This window comes from Macaca nemestrina, chromosome 14 (genome assembly GCF_043159975.1).
Source record: "Macaca nemestrina isolate mMacNem1 chromosome 14, mMacNem.hap1, whole genome shotgun sequence".
In the NCBI taxonomy this organism is placed as follows: Eukaryota; Metazoa; Chordata; class Mammalia; order Primates; family Cercopithecidae; genus Macaca; species Macaca nemestrina.
Genome location: NC_092138.1, coordinates 18,293,507 through 18,307,987, shown reverse-complemented (window position 1 = coordinate 18,307,987; position 14,481 = coordinate 18,293,507).

Sequence of the window (14,481 nt, the reverse complement as noted above, 5' to 3'; positions counted from 1 at the left end):
GTGCTGTGCGCATGCTAGCCTCGTGAACATGTCCTCAACTGTCACCTCATCTACTTCTAGACATGCCTCAATCTGGACAGTTTTACAGTTATGCTGTCCTAGAAGCAAAATGTCCAACTTAAGGTATTTGTCGATTGATATTTTTGACAGTTTTATGGAAATTTGTTCTGAGATTCCGTGTCCAGCGTTGAGTGAGCAATTACAAAATTATGAAGATGTCAGTGCCAAAAAAATTATTTCTTTGATATTCTTGGATGCTCATATCCAAAACTACCTAGCTGCTGCAACTTGCAAAGAGGCGTTCAACAAGCTCTAAGGTCCTGCATCCAACAGTTTCTCACTGGGGCAGCAGCTCATAACCACCCCCGTTCTTTTGAGCTAATTGCATTTATCTGCCTTTAGGTTCAAACTTACATTCAGAACTAACAATGAAAATGGCTTATTTTTGATGACCTGAGCACATTAGAAAACCTCTCATGTATGAGAGCATTTTAAGAGTAATGCTATCAAGATAGAACTTTTACCTTACAAGCAGTTTAGTTTACATTTGTGGCAGCCTGTGATAGAATCTTGTGGATCCCAGAAAGGAATTCACGGGAAGACTCTAGTTTACCTGTCCTCAGGGAAATAAAATTCTCAGCTAAGACTTCATATATTTGGCCTGCAGAGACTTTCCACAGGGCTGTTTTTAGTCCAGAGGCAAATGATGAGCACAAGTGTTTTCATGAAAGTTGTCCCATTTGATCTCAATGCAGGCCTAGCCAGGGTGGACACTAGAATCCTGAATTTACACACAAGAGCACCAAGGATTGGAGTGTTTACCCAAATCCGTATCTTCTGGGGATACAAGCCCAAGGGTCCTGACTTGGCAGTCCAGAATTCTGTACTGTCTGTCCAGCATGGAGGTTGGAACACAGATGGAAATGAAGGAAGGGTTCAAGACACTTCATTGCTCTTTGTCCCTCAGTTTCACACAAATTAACTGGCTTCTGGTTTCAGCATCACAGAACCTCTTGACAACTCCTGAAACCAATCACAAATTGTCGTCTTTTGTCATGTGCTGTGTGTTCCCACTGTGGACTGAATGTGGTACGTACAATGCAGATACCCACTCGTGTGTGAGTAGATGTCTCGTGTATGTGCGACCCTTGGCATCTGACTGTCTCAGGGAACCCATTAACTTCACCCTGTGGAGTGATGAGAACATTGGGAAGGTTGTTTTGGAAGAAGATTTAAAGTCACATAAATGTCGTGTTTTATTTGACTTGGGTGTAGTAAAATACATGAAGCTACTTGTGAAGTAGTTGAGTTTTGAGAATTTAGGCAGCAAAATTTTGAGACTCCGTTTAGGTAGGATCTAACGAAACTCATGCCCTAGTGTTTCTGGATGGCCCTGCATTTCTCCCTAGACTTAAGGAACAGTTGGCCATTACCCAGTCTTCACTAGACACCCCCACTGCCTCTTCCAAGAGGAGCTACCATACTTGGTACCCTGGCCGTATCTTATGTGGCAGAAAGTATGAGTTGAGCTAGGGAATTTTTTGTTCTCAGGAGGCTGGGAAGTTGCAGGAGAATGAGTGACTGGTGGGAACTGAGTCAAGGGTGAAATGCAGGCATTGTGACCATGAGGGCTCCAGGCAGGAAGACTGTCAGACCAAGCTTGTGCCTTTCTCCTCATCCCAGCAGCACAGGGACTGGGAGAGATACTAGCAGGATGTACCACAAGGGCAGGAGTGAGCCTCCAGGACCACTGTGCTGCAAGCCGTTCCTTAAGATGACTTCCCATTACTTGAAGAACTTCAGTTGGATGCCTCTTTGCCCTAGAAGAGTTGAGTTTAAACAAATACCTATTCACTTAAACACCTGTTGGGGTCAACTTTGGGTAATGTACCAAATGCAGAGAAGCCTGTTAGTGCCGAGAATAAAGCATCCCTCTCAGAAGTCAGCTAGTCCTTCCCAGATAACGTGAAAACAAGGCTTTGTTTCTGGAGTAATTGAAGAAATCAACTGTTAAACCTTGTTCTTAAATCTCCGTCAGAGATTCATAGCCCCTTTCATGTTTCCTCTGAGTAGGCAATCAGTGTTAATGAAATGTGATTTCAGGTTTTACGGCTGAGTCAGGAAATTCAAAGTTAGGGTTTCCACGCTGATGGTTATCCCACCACTACCAGTGCAGCTGTAGGCATCCAGATTTTAGTATGGGCAACAACAGCCTCCTGGGCACAAGAAGGTTGTAAAGGTTACTTTGAGAACAAAGGCCTTGATTTGCAGACATGTGTTCCTGAGTGATGGTCTTAAAAACAAAGCATAAAGTGCCCCTAATAAGAAGGTTAGTGGTGACTCAAGCTGACGACAAGTGAAAGGATTTAACTGCAATCCCTGAGGGGTAGACTTACACATTTTTGAGTCACCTTTGCATTTACCTTGAGAGGCTCTGCGTGAGGTGGTTGGCTTGTGCTTTGCAGACATCCTGCTTCGTATGCAGCATAGACTTTGAGCAGGAGACTTAGCAACCAGACTTCCAGCTCAGCTCTTCCAACTTCAGCACGCGGCATTTGCAGTGTATGTGTGTGTGTGTGTGTGTGTGTGTGTGTTTGTGCACTTTTCTTGCCAAAGATTTGCTTGTGCACAAATTATAGAGCACAGCATTATGGTGTCTTTTTCGTATTTCATACCACTAGGTTTTTAAAACTCATTGAGTTTATAATCTGACCGCAGACCTGCAGGAGAGAATAAGATAAGGCAATTTGGTGTTGTCCAAGCTTACAAAGTTTCTTCTATTTAAATTGTTACAAATTTTTCTTATTTTTGTGGTGACAATTGTCACATCATAATTTACCTCTGTCGTCTGACATTTTCAGGAAGTGAAAAATTCCATGTTACTTACTTTTTTAGATAACTGACGTTTACTCCTTGAAAAACCATAACAAACTTTTTGATTGAAAAATGTTCAGATGTATTGAACTCTCTTCTACCTTTACTCCCCTTCAAAAGGTGCTATAAAGGTTCCTGATGGTAGAAAGTCAAGGTAACAATGTTTTGGTTGTGCTCTGTAGCAGCTATACTTTCCTTAGTGTTTTCATTACTAATGATCAAAACAAATGGATGCATCACTTTCCACATGCCAGCTGCAATGCCAAGTGCTTTATTCACATAATCTCGTTTTTGCCGTCACAACTACCCTGTAAAATAAAAGTGCGGGTTCTCAAAACTCACTTGAAATATTTGAGCCCATATGTATTTAGGAAGGCAGATTGTTTTTATTGTTTCTATTTTTTGAGACAGAGTCTCACTCTGTCGCTCAGGCTGGAGTGCAGTGGCAGATTTCGGCTCACTGCAACCCCTACCTCCCAGACTCAAGCGATTCTGCCTCAGCCTCCCAAGTAGCTGGGATTACAGGCACCTGCCACCACACCCAGCTAATTTTTTCTATTTTTAGTAGAGACGGGGTTTCACTGTGTTGGGTCAGACTGGTCTCAAACTCCTGGCCCCAAGTGATCCGCCCACCTTGGCCTCCCAAAGTGCTGGGATTACAGGCCTGAGCCACTGCGCCCAGCCGAGGAATGCAGATTGTGTGTGCACCAAACATGTCCCATTTACTAGCACCCCATAATGAAGCACATTCATCTTTCTGGGGCAAAGCATCTGAATGTTCATGTTCAGTGGAGTAGGTAATGACTATAAACATATACAGCTCTGTTCAGGTTGGTTCTGTCCCCAAATGCATCATGAAAACACTTCTGGCTTTCTCTGAATTTTTTATTTTGGAATTGAAAAGAAGGAGTTTGTGGATCTATGTTTTTGATCTCATTTTGAAGATGAGGAATCAGATTCACAGAGGTTAAGTGACTTCATCAAGGGACAATGACAGAAGCTTGCTCTAATGCCAGAGCTGGTGTCTCAGCATCTGCCCACTGTCAGTGTGTGCTCTCGTTCTCAGGGACTGGGACGACCCTATCCAGAATGTTCTTTTGGTTCCCTGTTTTGTATTGTCTCCCACATACTACTTACATATGTTCTCTGCATCTTTTTTTTTCGTTGTTTGTTTGTTTTTGAGACGGAGTCTCACTCTGTTGCCCAGGCTGGAGTGCAGTGGCGCGATCTCCGCTCACTGCAAGCTCCGTCTCCCGGGTTCACGCCATTCTCCTGCCTCAGCCTCCCGGGTAGCTGGGACTACAGGTGCCCACTATCACACCTGGCTAGTTTTTTGTATTTTTAGTAGAAATGGGGTTTCACCGTGTTAGCCAAGATGGTCTTGATCTCCGGACCTCGTGATCCACCCACCTCGGCCTCCCAAAGTGCTGGGATTACAGGCGTGAGCCACCGCGCCCGGCCCTCTGCATTTCTTCTAATCAGTCACTGAAAATTACTTTTTCACTATGCCCAAGAAAAAGTCCATACTTCTTTAAAACATAATAATAATAAAGTAAGGCATGGGCTTTGTTACAGACAGTGTGTCCTTGGCCCTGCGAAAGTTGGTTTTTAATGTGATGCTATATGTGACTCATCTAATCGTTAGATGAGAGGCATTATTAAAAGCTGGCTGGACACGGTGGCTCACGCCTGTAATCCCAGTACTTTGGGAGGCTGAGGTGGGTGGATCACCTGTGGTCAAAAGTTCAAGACCAGCCTGGTCAACATGGTGAAACCCGGTCTCTATTAAAAATACAAAAAATTAGCCAGGCATGGTGGCAGGCATCTGTAATCCCAGCTACTTGGGATGCTGAGGCAGGAGACTCGCTTGAATCCAGGAGATGGAGGTTGCAGTGAGCCAAGATTGCACCATTCCACTCCAGCCTGGGCAACAAGAGTGAGACTCTGTCTCAAAAAAAAAAAAAAAAAAAAAAAAAAAAAAGTGTGTGTGTATATATATTTATTTTATTTTATTTTATTATTTGCTTTTTGAGATGGAGTCTCTCTTTGTTGCCCATGCTGGAGTACAGTAGCACCATCTTGGCTCACTGCAACCTCCAACTCCCGGATTCAAGCTATTCTCCGGCCTCAGCCTCGAAAGTAGCTGGGACTACAGACAGGCACTACCACGTTCAGCTAATTTTTATATTTTGTATTTTGGGTTTTGCCACATTGGCCAGACTGGTCTCGAACTCCTGACCTCAAGTGATCTCCCTGCCTTGGCCTCCCAAAGCGCTGGGATTACAGACATGAGCCACTGTACCCAGCCGCTGTATATTTTAATGGTAATGAAAACATCAACCAAAAAAAATGTAGCATCAAAAATGTCTTTAAAATTTTCTGATTGGAGATGTCTCAATCCATGTTTTATTTTTTTTCTCCTCCCAACTTAGATCAATGAGACAGAAAATTAACAAGGATATTCAGGACTTGAACTCAGCTCTGGACCAAGCAGACCTAATGGACATCTATAGAACTCTCCACCCCAAATCAATAAAATATACATTCTTCTCAGCACCACATCACACTTATTCCAAAACTGACCATATAATTGGAAGTAAAACACTCCGGCAAATGCAAAAGAATGGCAATCATAAACAGTCTCTCAGACTACAGTGCAATCAAATTGGAACTCAGGATTAAGAAACTCACTCAAAAGCACACAACTACATGGAAACTGAACAACCTGCTCCTGAATGACTACTGGGTAAATAACGAAATTAAGGCAAAAATAAATAAGTTCTTCAAAACCAATACAACGTATTAGTCTGGTATAAACAACGTACCAGAATCTTGGGGACACAGCTAAAGCAGTGTTTGAAGGGAAATGTATAGCACTAAATGCCCACAGGAGAAAGCAGCGAAGATCTAAAATCGACACCCTAACATCATACTTAAAAGAACTAGAGAAGCAAGAGCAAACAAATTCAAAAGCCAGCAGAAGACAAGAAATAACTAAGATCAGAGCAGAACTGAAGGAGATAGAAACACACACAAAAAAAAACCCTTCAAAAAAGCAATGAATCCAGGAGCTGGTTCTTTTGAAAAGATCAAAAAAATAGACTGCTAGCCAGACTAATAAAGAAGAAAAGACAGAAGAATCAAACAGACACAATAAAAAATGATAAGGGGATATCATCCCTGATCCCACAGAAATACAAACTACCATCAGAGAATACTATAAACACCTCCACGCAGAGAAACTAGAAAATCCAGAAGAAATGGATAAACTCCTGGCAACGTACATCCTCCCAAGACAAACCAGGAAGAAGTCGAATCCCTAAATAGACCAATAACAAGTTCTGAAATTGAGGCAGTAATAAATAGCCTACCAAACAAACAAACAAAAAGGCCAGGACCAGATGGATTCACAGCTGAATTCTACCAGAGGTACAAAGAGGAGCTGGTACCATTCCTTCTGAAACTATTCCAAACAATAGAAAAAGAGGGAATCCTCCCTAACTCATTTTACGAGGCCAGCATCATCCTGATACCAAAGCCTGGCAGAGACATAACAAAAAAAGAAAATTTGAGGCCAATATCCCTGATGAACATCGATGTGAAAATCCTCAATGAAATGTAGTTAGCTTTTTAAAATATACACAACTTTGTGTTAATTTTTTTTCTTTCTTTTTTTTTCTTTTTTTTTTTTTTAGAAAATGGTGCATTTGGTTCTGGCCTAGTTTCTTTCCTTTCCTTTTCTGTTTTTTTATTTTTTTTATTATTATTTTTTTTCTTAAAAACAAGTACTTTGTAGTATGTACAACATTCTTGTATGATAGATGGGTCATAAGGGAAGCTTTTCCTTGATTACTTTTGTGTGTTTTGATTCATGAGCTCATAAAGGCCCAACCATGGTGGTTAAACAATTGTTTACAGTCATGTTAAAATTACACTAAGACAACAGGAGGCCCTGTTCACAGGCTAGATTGATGAGCTTCAAGGCAAAGGACACAGGTTGCTTGAAATCTTGATTGCCACAATTATGGGTGCACAAAGGCATTTTAAACTGTTGCTCAAGTCTGAGGGCCGTCTGATTATGTGGCCTGAGGGCTCAGTGTCACATACCCGTATTAAAGAAGGCTGACTCTCTCCCCATTGCCAAGAACTTAGGGAATTCAGAGAGATGACTGTAGAGTTTTAATTAAGATCTCATCACAGAACTTGGACCAGTTAAGTTACTGTCTGAATTGCTTTCCTGTGAAAAACAAGGGCTGCCAGAGCCACTGCAGGATTCATAGCTATTTAGATGAGTGCATAATTGGCTCCCTAGAGGAGAATTGGGCAGCTATGAGTGTTTTAAGTGAGATCATCTTTTCGGGACGTTGCAAAACTATAATCCTATTCATCTGTAGTTCCTGAAAAATCTTTCCTGAAACCTCCACTGTCCAGGGAGGTATGGCTAATATCAGAATGGAAAGTTGACCCCTTGCTCCCTCCATCCTTGCTTCGGACATAGCAATCGCATGCGATGCCAGTGGCGGGCACAGAGGCAGTAATAAACGTGAGGTCTCCCCTCGATTCATTCCTCTCAAGCTAAGACTGAATTCTTAGTGAATTCTTGTTCTTGGAACTGTTACTTGACTAATATGTATAAAAGTTGTCATATAAAATGTGATAATGATCAAGCAGATTGGTTAGAAAAGTTGCACAACTTTTTACAATGCAGATTGTGGGCAGATAAACATTTTTAAAAGGCAAATTCTGTTTTTACTGTAATGCTTTCTAAGAAAGACCATATTTTAATGTCTAAGTAAATACACAAAGCATCAGATGTGTATGACCACCCATGTTAAAGTCAAGCATTAGGTCCAGGTGTCTGGCTTGGGCAATTGAGTGGCTGGCAGTGTCATCCTCTGAGATAAGTGAGGGGTGGGGAATGGCATTTACCATGAGACATATACATGAACGGCATCGGAGGAAAGTGAAAGTGTAAGTTGGGAGCCATGAGAAGAACATCTAGGCAGAGGTGATATTTGTCAGTATCTCCATAGAAATACTGCTGTGAGGATGAAGGAGATGGCCTCACAGTATGTAGTGAGGGGAGGAAAGGCCTGGATAGAATCCTGAGAATTAAGATAGGCAGATCTAAGAGAAGAGAAAACAGAGTGAAAATAAGTGGGCCACTGGTTGTAGTCGCCAGCCTATAAGATGGCTGCTAGGCCGGGTGTGGTGGCTCATGCCTGTAATCCTAGTATTTTGGGAGGCCAAGGCGGCTGAATAACCTGAGGTCAGGAGTTTGAGACCAGCCTGGCCAACATGGCGAAACCCCATCTCTACTAAAAATACAAAAATTAGCTGGGCATGGTGGTGAGTGCCTGTAATCCCAGCTACTTGGGAGGCTGAGGCAGCAGAATCACTTGAACCCAGGAGGCAGAGGTTGCAGTGAGCTGCGGTCAGGCTACTGCACTCTAGCATAGGCGACAAGAGCAAAACTTAGTCTCAAAAAAAAAAAAAAAGAAAGATGGCTGCTACAGACTCCGCCTCAGGACTTACCTCTGTGTGCAGCCCTCCTCCATTGTACCAGGATTGAGCTGTGTCACCAGTGGGATGTGGCAAAAGTTATGGCATATTAGGTTATACCAGATTATAAAAGACACTGCAGTTTCGGCTTTGCTGTGTCTTTCTCACCCCTCCTGTCACTCACCCTGGGGAAGCCACCTGCCATGTTGTGAGCATCCTGGGGAGAGTCTCCTGTGATGAGGAGCCTGGGCTTGGCCAACTGCCCTGTGGGTGAGCTTGGAAGTGGAGCCTCCAGCCCCAGCTCACAAACTGCACGTTCATTGGAAACCCTGAGCCACAACCACCTGGCTAAACTGTTCCTGGATTTCTGCCTCACAGTAACTGTGAGATAATTTTTACTGTTTTAAGTCACTAAGTGTTGAGGTAATTTGTTTTACAGCAATAGATAACTAATACCCAGGTTACCTGTAATTCAGGTCTAGTTGACATTTTCCCCCAACACTGAAAGAGAAATCCATCATCTAGGGCTCTCTTCATCACAGGTTTGGTTCTGATCTCCCTCCAAGTTGTTATTAAACAGACAATGGCTTTCAGGGTCACTTAAAATCATTTCTAGCCATACACAGAAATTTTAGATATTTTTTAGTAGTCTTGTAACTGTAACTTCTTGGGACTGATTACATCGTTTTTTGTTTTTTGTGTTTTTTTGAGACAGGGTCTCGCTGTGTCACCCAAGCTGGAGTGCAATGGTGCAATCTCAGCTCACTGCAGTCTTGACCGCCTGGGCTCAATCAAGCCTCTCACCTCAGCCTCCCAAGCAGTTAGGACTACAGGTGTGCACCACTACACCGGGCTAATTTTTGTATTTTTTGTAGAGACAGGATTTTGCCATGTTCCCCAGGCTGGTCTTGAACCCTTGGGCTCAACTGATCTGCTTTGGCCTCCCAATGTGCTGGGAATATAGATGTGAGCCACTGTGCCCGGCCAGATTTTTTAACACCTAAGGAGTAAACTATACGAAGAAGACTTTCTTAAGTTATCGTGGAGAAAAGAAAGGACCAGGGAAATTGACTGGTCAGAAGGAAGGAAGAAAAGTTGACAAGATGGAGAGATACCAAGATGTCAAGATTGAGCAGAGCTGCTAATAGTACTTGAGCTTTTCCTCCAAGCAAAAATGGTCAGCTCTTTAAGGACAGCTGCAACATTTTTCCCTGGCAGGGTGGAAAGTTAAATAAAATCTAAGGTTTTGAATAGTTAAGAAAACTTTAAAGTGTTGATTATGTTCTGATTATATTCAGATAATTCAGTGATACTTAAGAATCACTGGGTATTATCGGTCTGGAGAATTCACTAAGAAAGCAACTGTAGTAATATTTCTGGAAAAAAGTATGGGAATTATAGTTCTTTATTTGACCTTCAACAGACTGTTATGTAGAAGAGCACAGCAACCATGCAGATAACAAAACTGCATGAAATATTTGCAGCATATATGACAAGCAAAGTTTTAATATTTTTATGTAAAAGTGGCTTTTACAAACTAATAGTAAAATGTACCAAATGACACAACTGGACTATTCAGCAAAGATGAAAAATGTTATTAGAATTTATAACTGAATGAGTACAAATTCAAGATAGCATTTTTCACCTATCAAAGTAGCCACAACAATTATTTTTAATCCAGTGTTAGGGAAGAGTGGATAACAGACATTCTCAATTCTCATATATTGTAAATGAAAGTTGAAACTGATAAAATTTCCGTGAAAGGATTTTTTTTTTTTTGAAACAGAGTCGCACTTTATTGCCCAGGCTGGAGTGCCGTGGTGTGATCTGCAACCTCCGTCTCCTGGGTTCAAGCGATTCTTGTGTGTGCCTAAGCCTCCTCAGTAGGTGGGGTTGCAGGTGTGCACCACCACACCTGACTAATTTTTGTATTTTTTTTCCAGTGGAGATGGGCTTTTGCCATGTTGGCCAGGTGGGTCTCTAACTCCTGGCTTCAAGGGATCCACCCGCCTCAGCCTCCCAAAGTGCTGGGATTACAGACATGAGCTACTGTGCCTGGCCAGAAAGACTTTTTGGAAATGTGTTTCAATCATCTTAATGCACATAAGCTTTGACTCAATACAGTGTCTATCATTTCACTCTAAATATTTCAGGGTACGTTTAACGATTTTTTTTAAAAAAGGGATCTTAATTGAATTCTTTTTTTTTTTTTTTTTTGAAATCTGCAAATAACAGAAACCCAATGTGAAAAGGCTTAAACAAAAACAAAGAGTTGATTGGCTAGGGGAATTGAAAGGTTTGAAGAACTGAGCTACAGAAGAGCAGGAATGCAGCTGGGCTTCAGGAACAAGGGCCACGGGTTCCAAGGTTTTCAGGCCGTACCCTCACGCTTATCTGCTGCTCTCTGAGCAGTGTTTTATATTTCCTACAGACTGCCTTTTTCTCATGGTGGGAAACATCACCATTGGTCCAACGGACTGTATCAACGAAGGAAAGGCTGACACCTCTTAAATTCTCTGAGTTCTAGTTCAAAAACAATTCTATGAAGAGACGCTGAAGGCCGAGTCTGGAGGATCAGATGACCACCCATGGAACAGTCGATTGTGATGCTGATGATTGGCCTAAATTGTCTCAGGTGCCCTCTTCAGATGACTTGACTTGTGGCCCTGATGTCGAAGATACCAGAAAATGCAGAGCCATGCATCTGGGAGGAGGGGAAGGGTCTAGCAACTGGGCAGGCAACCCCCTAGATACCCACAGGAAAAGTTTGCTTTTTCCCATGATAAGCCATACGCTAGATGCAGTATGGTGTTTAAATTATGAAAACTGGGATGGGGGGTGAGAAACATGGTGAACAGCAGAGAGCCATCCATGACTTCAGAATGATGGCAGAAGATAAGAACTTGGTAGCTGTGTCACTGAATCTACTGATAGGTCACTTTCTTGAGGAAGATTTAGTCAAATTCAGTTGGCATACTGGAGTCATGTAATTAATATCACCTAATTAACATGTGGGTGTGAATGGAAGTGAAGAATCTGATATTTATTACATGCTTACGGTATGTCTGAGTCTGGGGGAGGTACCTATCTAACTAGTTACCTAAATATATGTATTTCATATATTTCTGACTTCAACTCTATAAGACTTTGGAAGCCCCCTATACATACAAGGACACAAAAGTTAAATAACTTTTCCAAAGTCACACAACTGGTAAGTGGCCAAGCCTTTGAGATTCTGACTGTGATGTGCTGGTTCCTTGTATCTCCTGACCTTTCTCAAAATTTTCACTCCAAGATGTCTTAAAGATATAGCATAGCTTTCACTTAACCAGCATTTCATATACCATTCATTTTGCATTTTATAATGCTTGAGTTTATGTCATTTGATTTTCTCCAATATAAACTTCACATCATTATTTCTGCATATTTGTAAAACCTGTCCCAAACAATGTAAATCCCTTACCCAGTAGAGTCTCCAGTAACCATAGTGAGCTGGCTCTTCATAGAGGAAGGACAAATACGCCTCCACAAAATGCTGATCTATCCATCCATTTTATTTTATTTTATTTTTTTGGAGAAGGAGTCTCCCTCTGTTGCCCAGACTGGAGTGCAGTGCTGCAGTCTTGGTTCATTGCCACCTCCACCTCCTGGGTTCAAGTGATTCTCCTGCCTCAGCCTCCTGAGTAGCTGGAATTACGGGTGTCTGCCACCATGCCTAGCTAATTTTTTTATTTTTAGTAGAGATGGGGTTTCACTATGTTGGCCAGGCTGGTCTGAAACTCCTGACCTTGGGTGATCCACCTGCCTCGGCCTCCCAAAGTGCTGGGATTACAGGCATTAGCCACTGCACCTGCCTATCCATTCATTTTAGAGTCATGATGGTTCAGCAAGCAGCTGCCGTCTGATCAATCATTCTTTCATTGAACGAGTGTTGACTGAGGACATAGCATGTGCTAGGACTATATTTGGGGCTGATGGGCATGTTAAAGTGTTCAGGAGCCACTCATTCCTGTGCCAAGTAGTATCACACCAAATATCCTCCTATCCAAGTCCCCACCTGCCAATTTAATGCTGAAACACTGAGAGCTCTGCTTTTTAGTAAACCTTTTCAGCAAATTTCTTCTGGTCTGAAGTCATCTGTTGATGAGCGTATCATGGAAGAGAGAATCAAGAGCTTTGTAAAATTCAAGCTCTGTTACATCTATTTAATCCCTCTGATCTACTAGACTTGTCACTCTGTTTTAGAAGGAAATTAGATGGTTCTGACAAGACTGTTCTTCACAAAGCAATGTTGATTATTACCTAGTATTCTGTGATCTTATGGGTGTTTGCAAATTGATTTTTTGATGATTTGTTCTAGTATTTTCCAAGTATGAAAACTAAACTGACTGCTCTATGATTTTCAGGGCTGTCCCTTTCTCTCTTTCAAATATAGATCTCTCTACTTTTTACTGGTTTTTAGTGTCCTTGCTGATCCCTGTCGAATTTTTTAAATTGCTTTTGTAAAACACTGTTAGCCTTGCTTCAAAGTTCGGTAAGAGAAAACACTTAAAGGAAACGATGACTGGAACATCTACAGTCCATTTTAGAAAAGAAAACGTGATAATAAGCATTGTGATACAGAGCTTCTTACAAATTGACAAACTTCCAGAGGATTTGCTAGGCCACCATTCACAGAGCTAAGGCTGGCCTTAAATACTAGCTAGAAGGTGGAAGATTGCCTTTCTGTTTAGGGGCGTAACAACAAGTAAATGTTTAGTGAAATGCTTACAGGTGTTTAAGGCAAATTGATTCAAATATGTCTTCCCCTTGGCAAGCCTGCTTTGTAAAAGACATAAACAGATTACAGGATAATATATACTTTTGAGATGTAAAGAGATTTGTTTAGTCCTCTGAAGAGGATAATCATCAATGGAGATAGCTTACTTGCTTTTTCCTGCCATTCGAGTAAGTTCAATACTGTATTGTACTAGAAGCATAGGTGAAAAATCTCCTTCTAACTAACTGAATTTGAAAATGTAGTCCACAACCAGTTTAGACTCTTACTGTGTGGAAATTACGTCAAGACGACAACCTTTGAGGTTGTACTAGGCTCACTGTGTGAAAACCAGAGAATAGCTGTGAAATTCCCTCCTCCAAAACATCTGGGAGAGAAAACTAGGTGAATACACCCAGATGTGCTCCAGACACAGAACTGATGGGATTTTATTCATTCTCTAGTTTCTTTCTTGGCACCATCGTAGGCTCATTGGTACACTTAGCTTTGGAATCTTAGCAATAGTTCAGTAAAGAGAGCTTTGTGGCTCCAAGGCAGACAGAACCATTTTTCAATTGCAGAAGCACTTAATTCTTTCTCACTTTAAGTGTGAAAGCCATTTGGGTGATAGCCCAGGCAGGGTATTGCAGACCGAGAGTGAAAAACTCTTGGCCTCTGAAAAGAAACAGTAGGGGGAAAAATTCAGTTACCATTTACTAGGAGACCAAGAAAAAAAAAAAAAAAAAAAAGGATTGCATTTCAAAAAAAAAAAATTGCTTTTGGCAACTGTGCTTAAGACTCTCCAATTTGGAAGTTAAACATGGGAAAATGTTCTAAACGGGTTGCAGCGTATTTGTCTATCACTCTCTTTTTGAAGTGGCAATCTGGGTGACTGGAAAGTATGAACACATCTCTATTCTGGTGCAGCTTGCTGAGAACTGCAAGTTACAGAACGAAGCCTGCCTGTTGGGCTGCTGCTTATAAATAGAAGGAATCTGGTTCATGCCATAGAGGGGGAGCTTCCATTGGAGTTTTTCATGTGTGTGAAGGAAGCTAGTGTGTATTTGACAGGACAGCTCAGCTCTCATGAGCCAGCAAGTAATGACAGAAGAAGGGGGCCCAGCAAATAGCCATTCTCTGAATGTGCTCCTTGAGGAGTTGGGATAGTTCCTGCAGCAGGAATCGTCATGCCAGGATCAGGACTTGGGGGCTGGCGAGTGGCTCAGGGTTCCATCAGGGAGGCCTAGGGAGTTCTGTAATGCCCACAGCTATTCCGCAATGACTCATCCTCCCCAGTGACAAGCATTCTCTTCCTCTTCCTCCCTTTTTGATAACGGTAGTCATTTTAT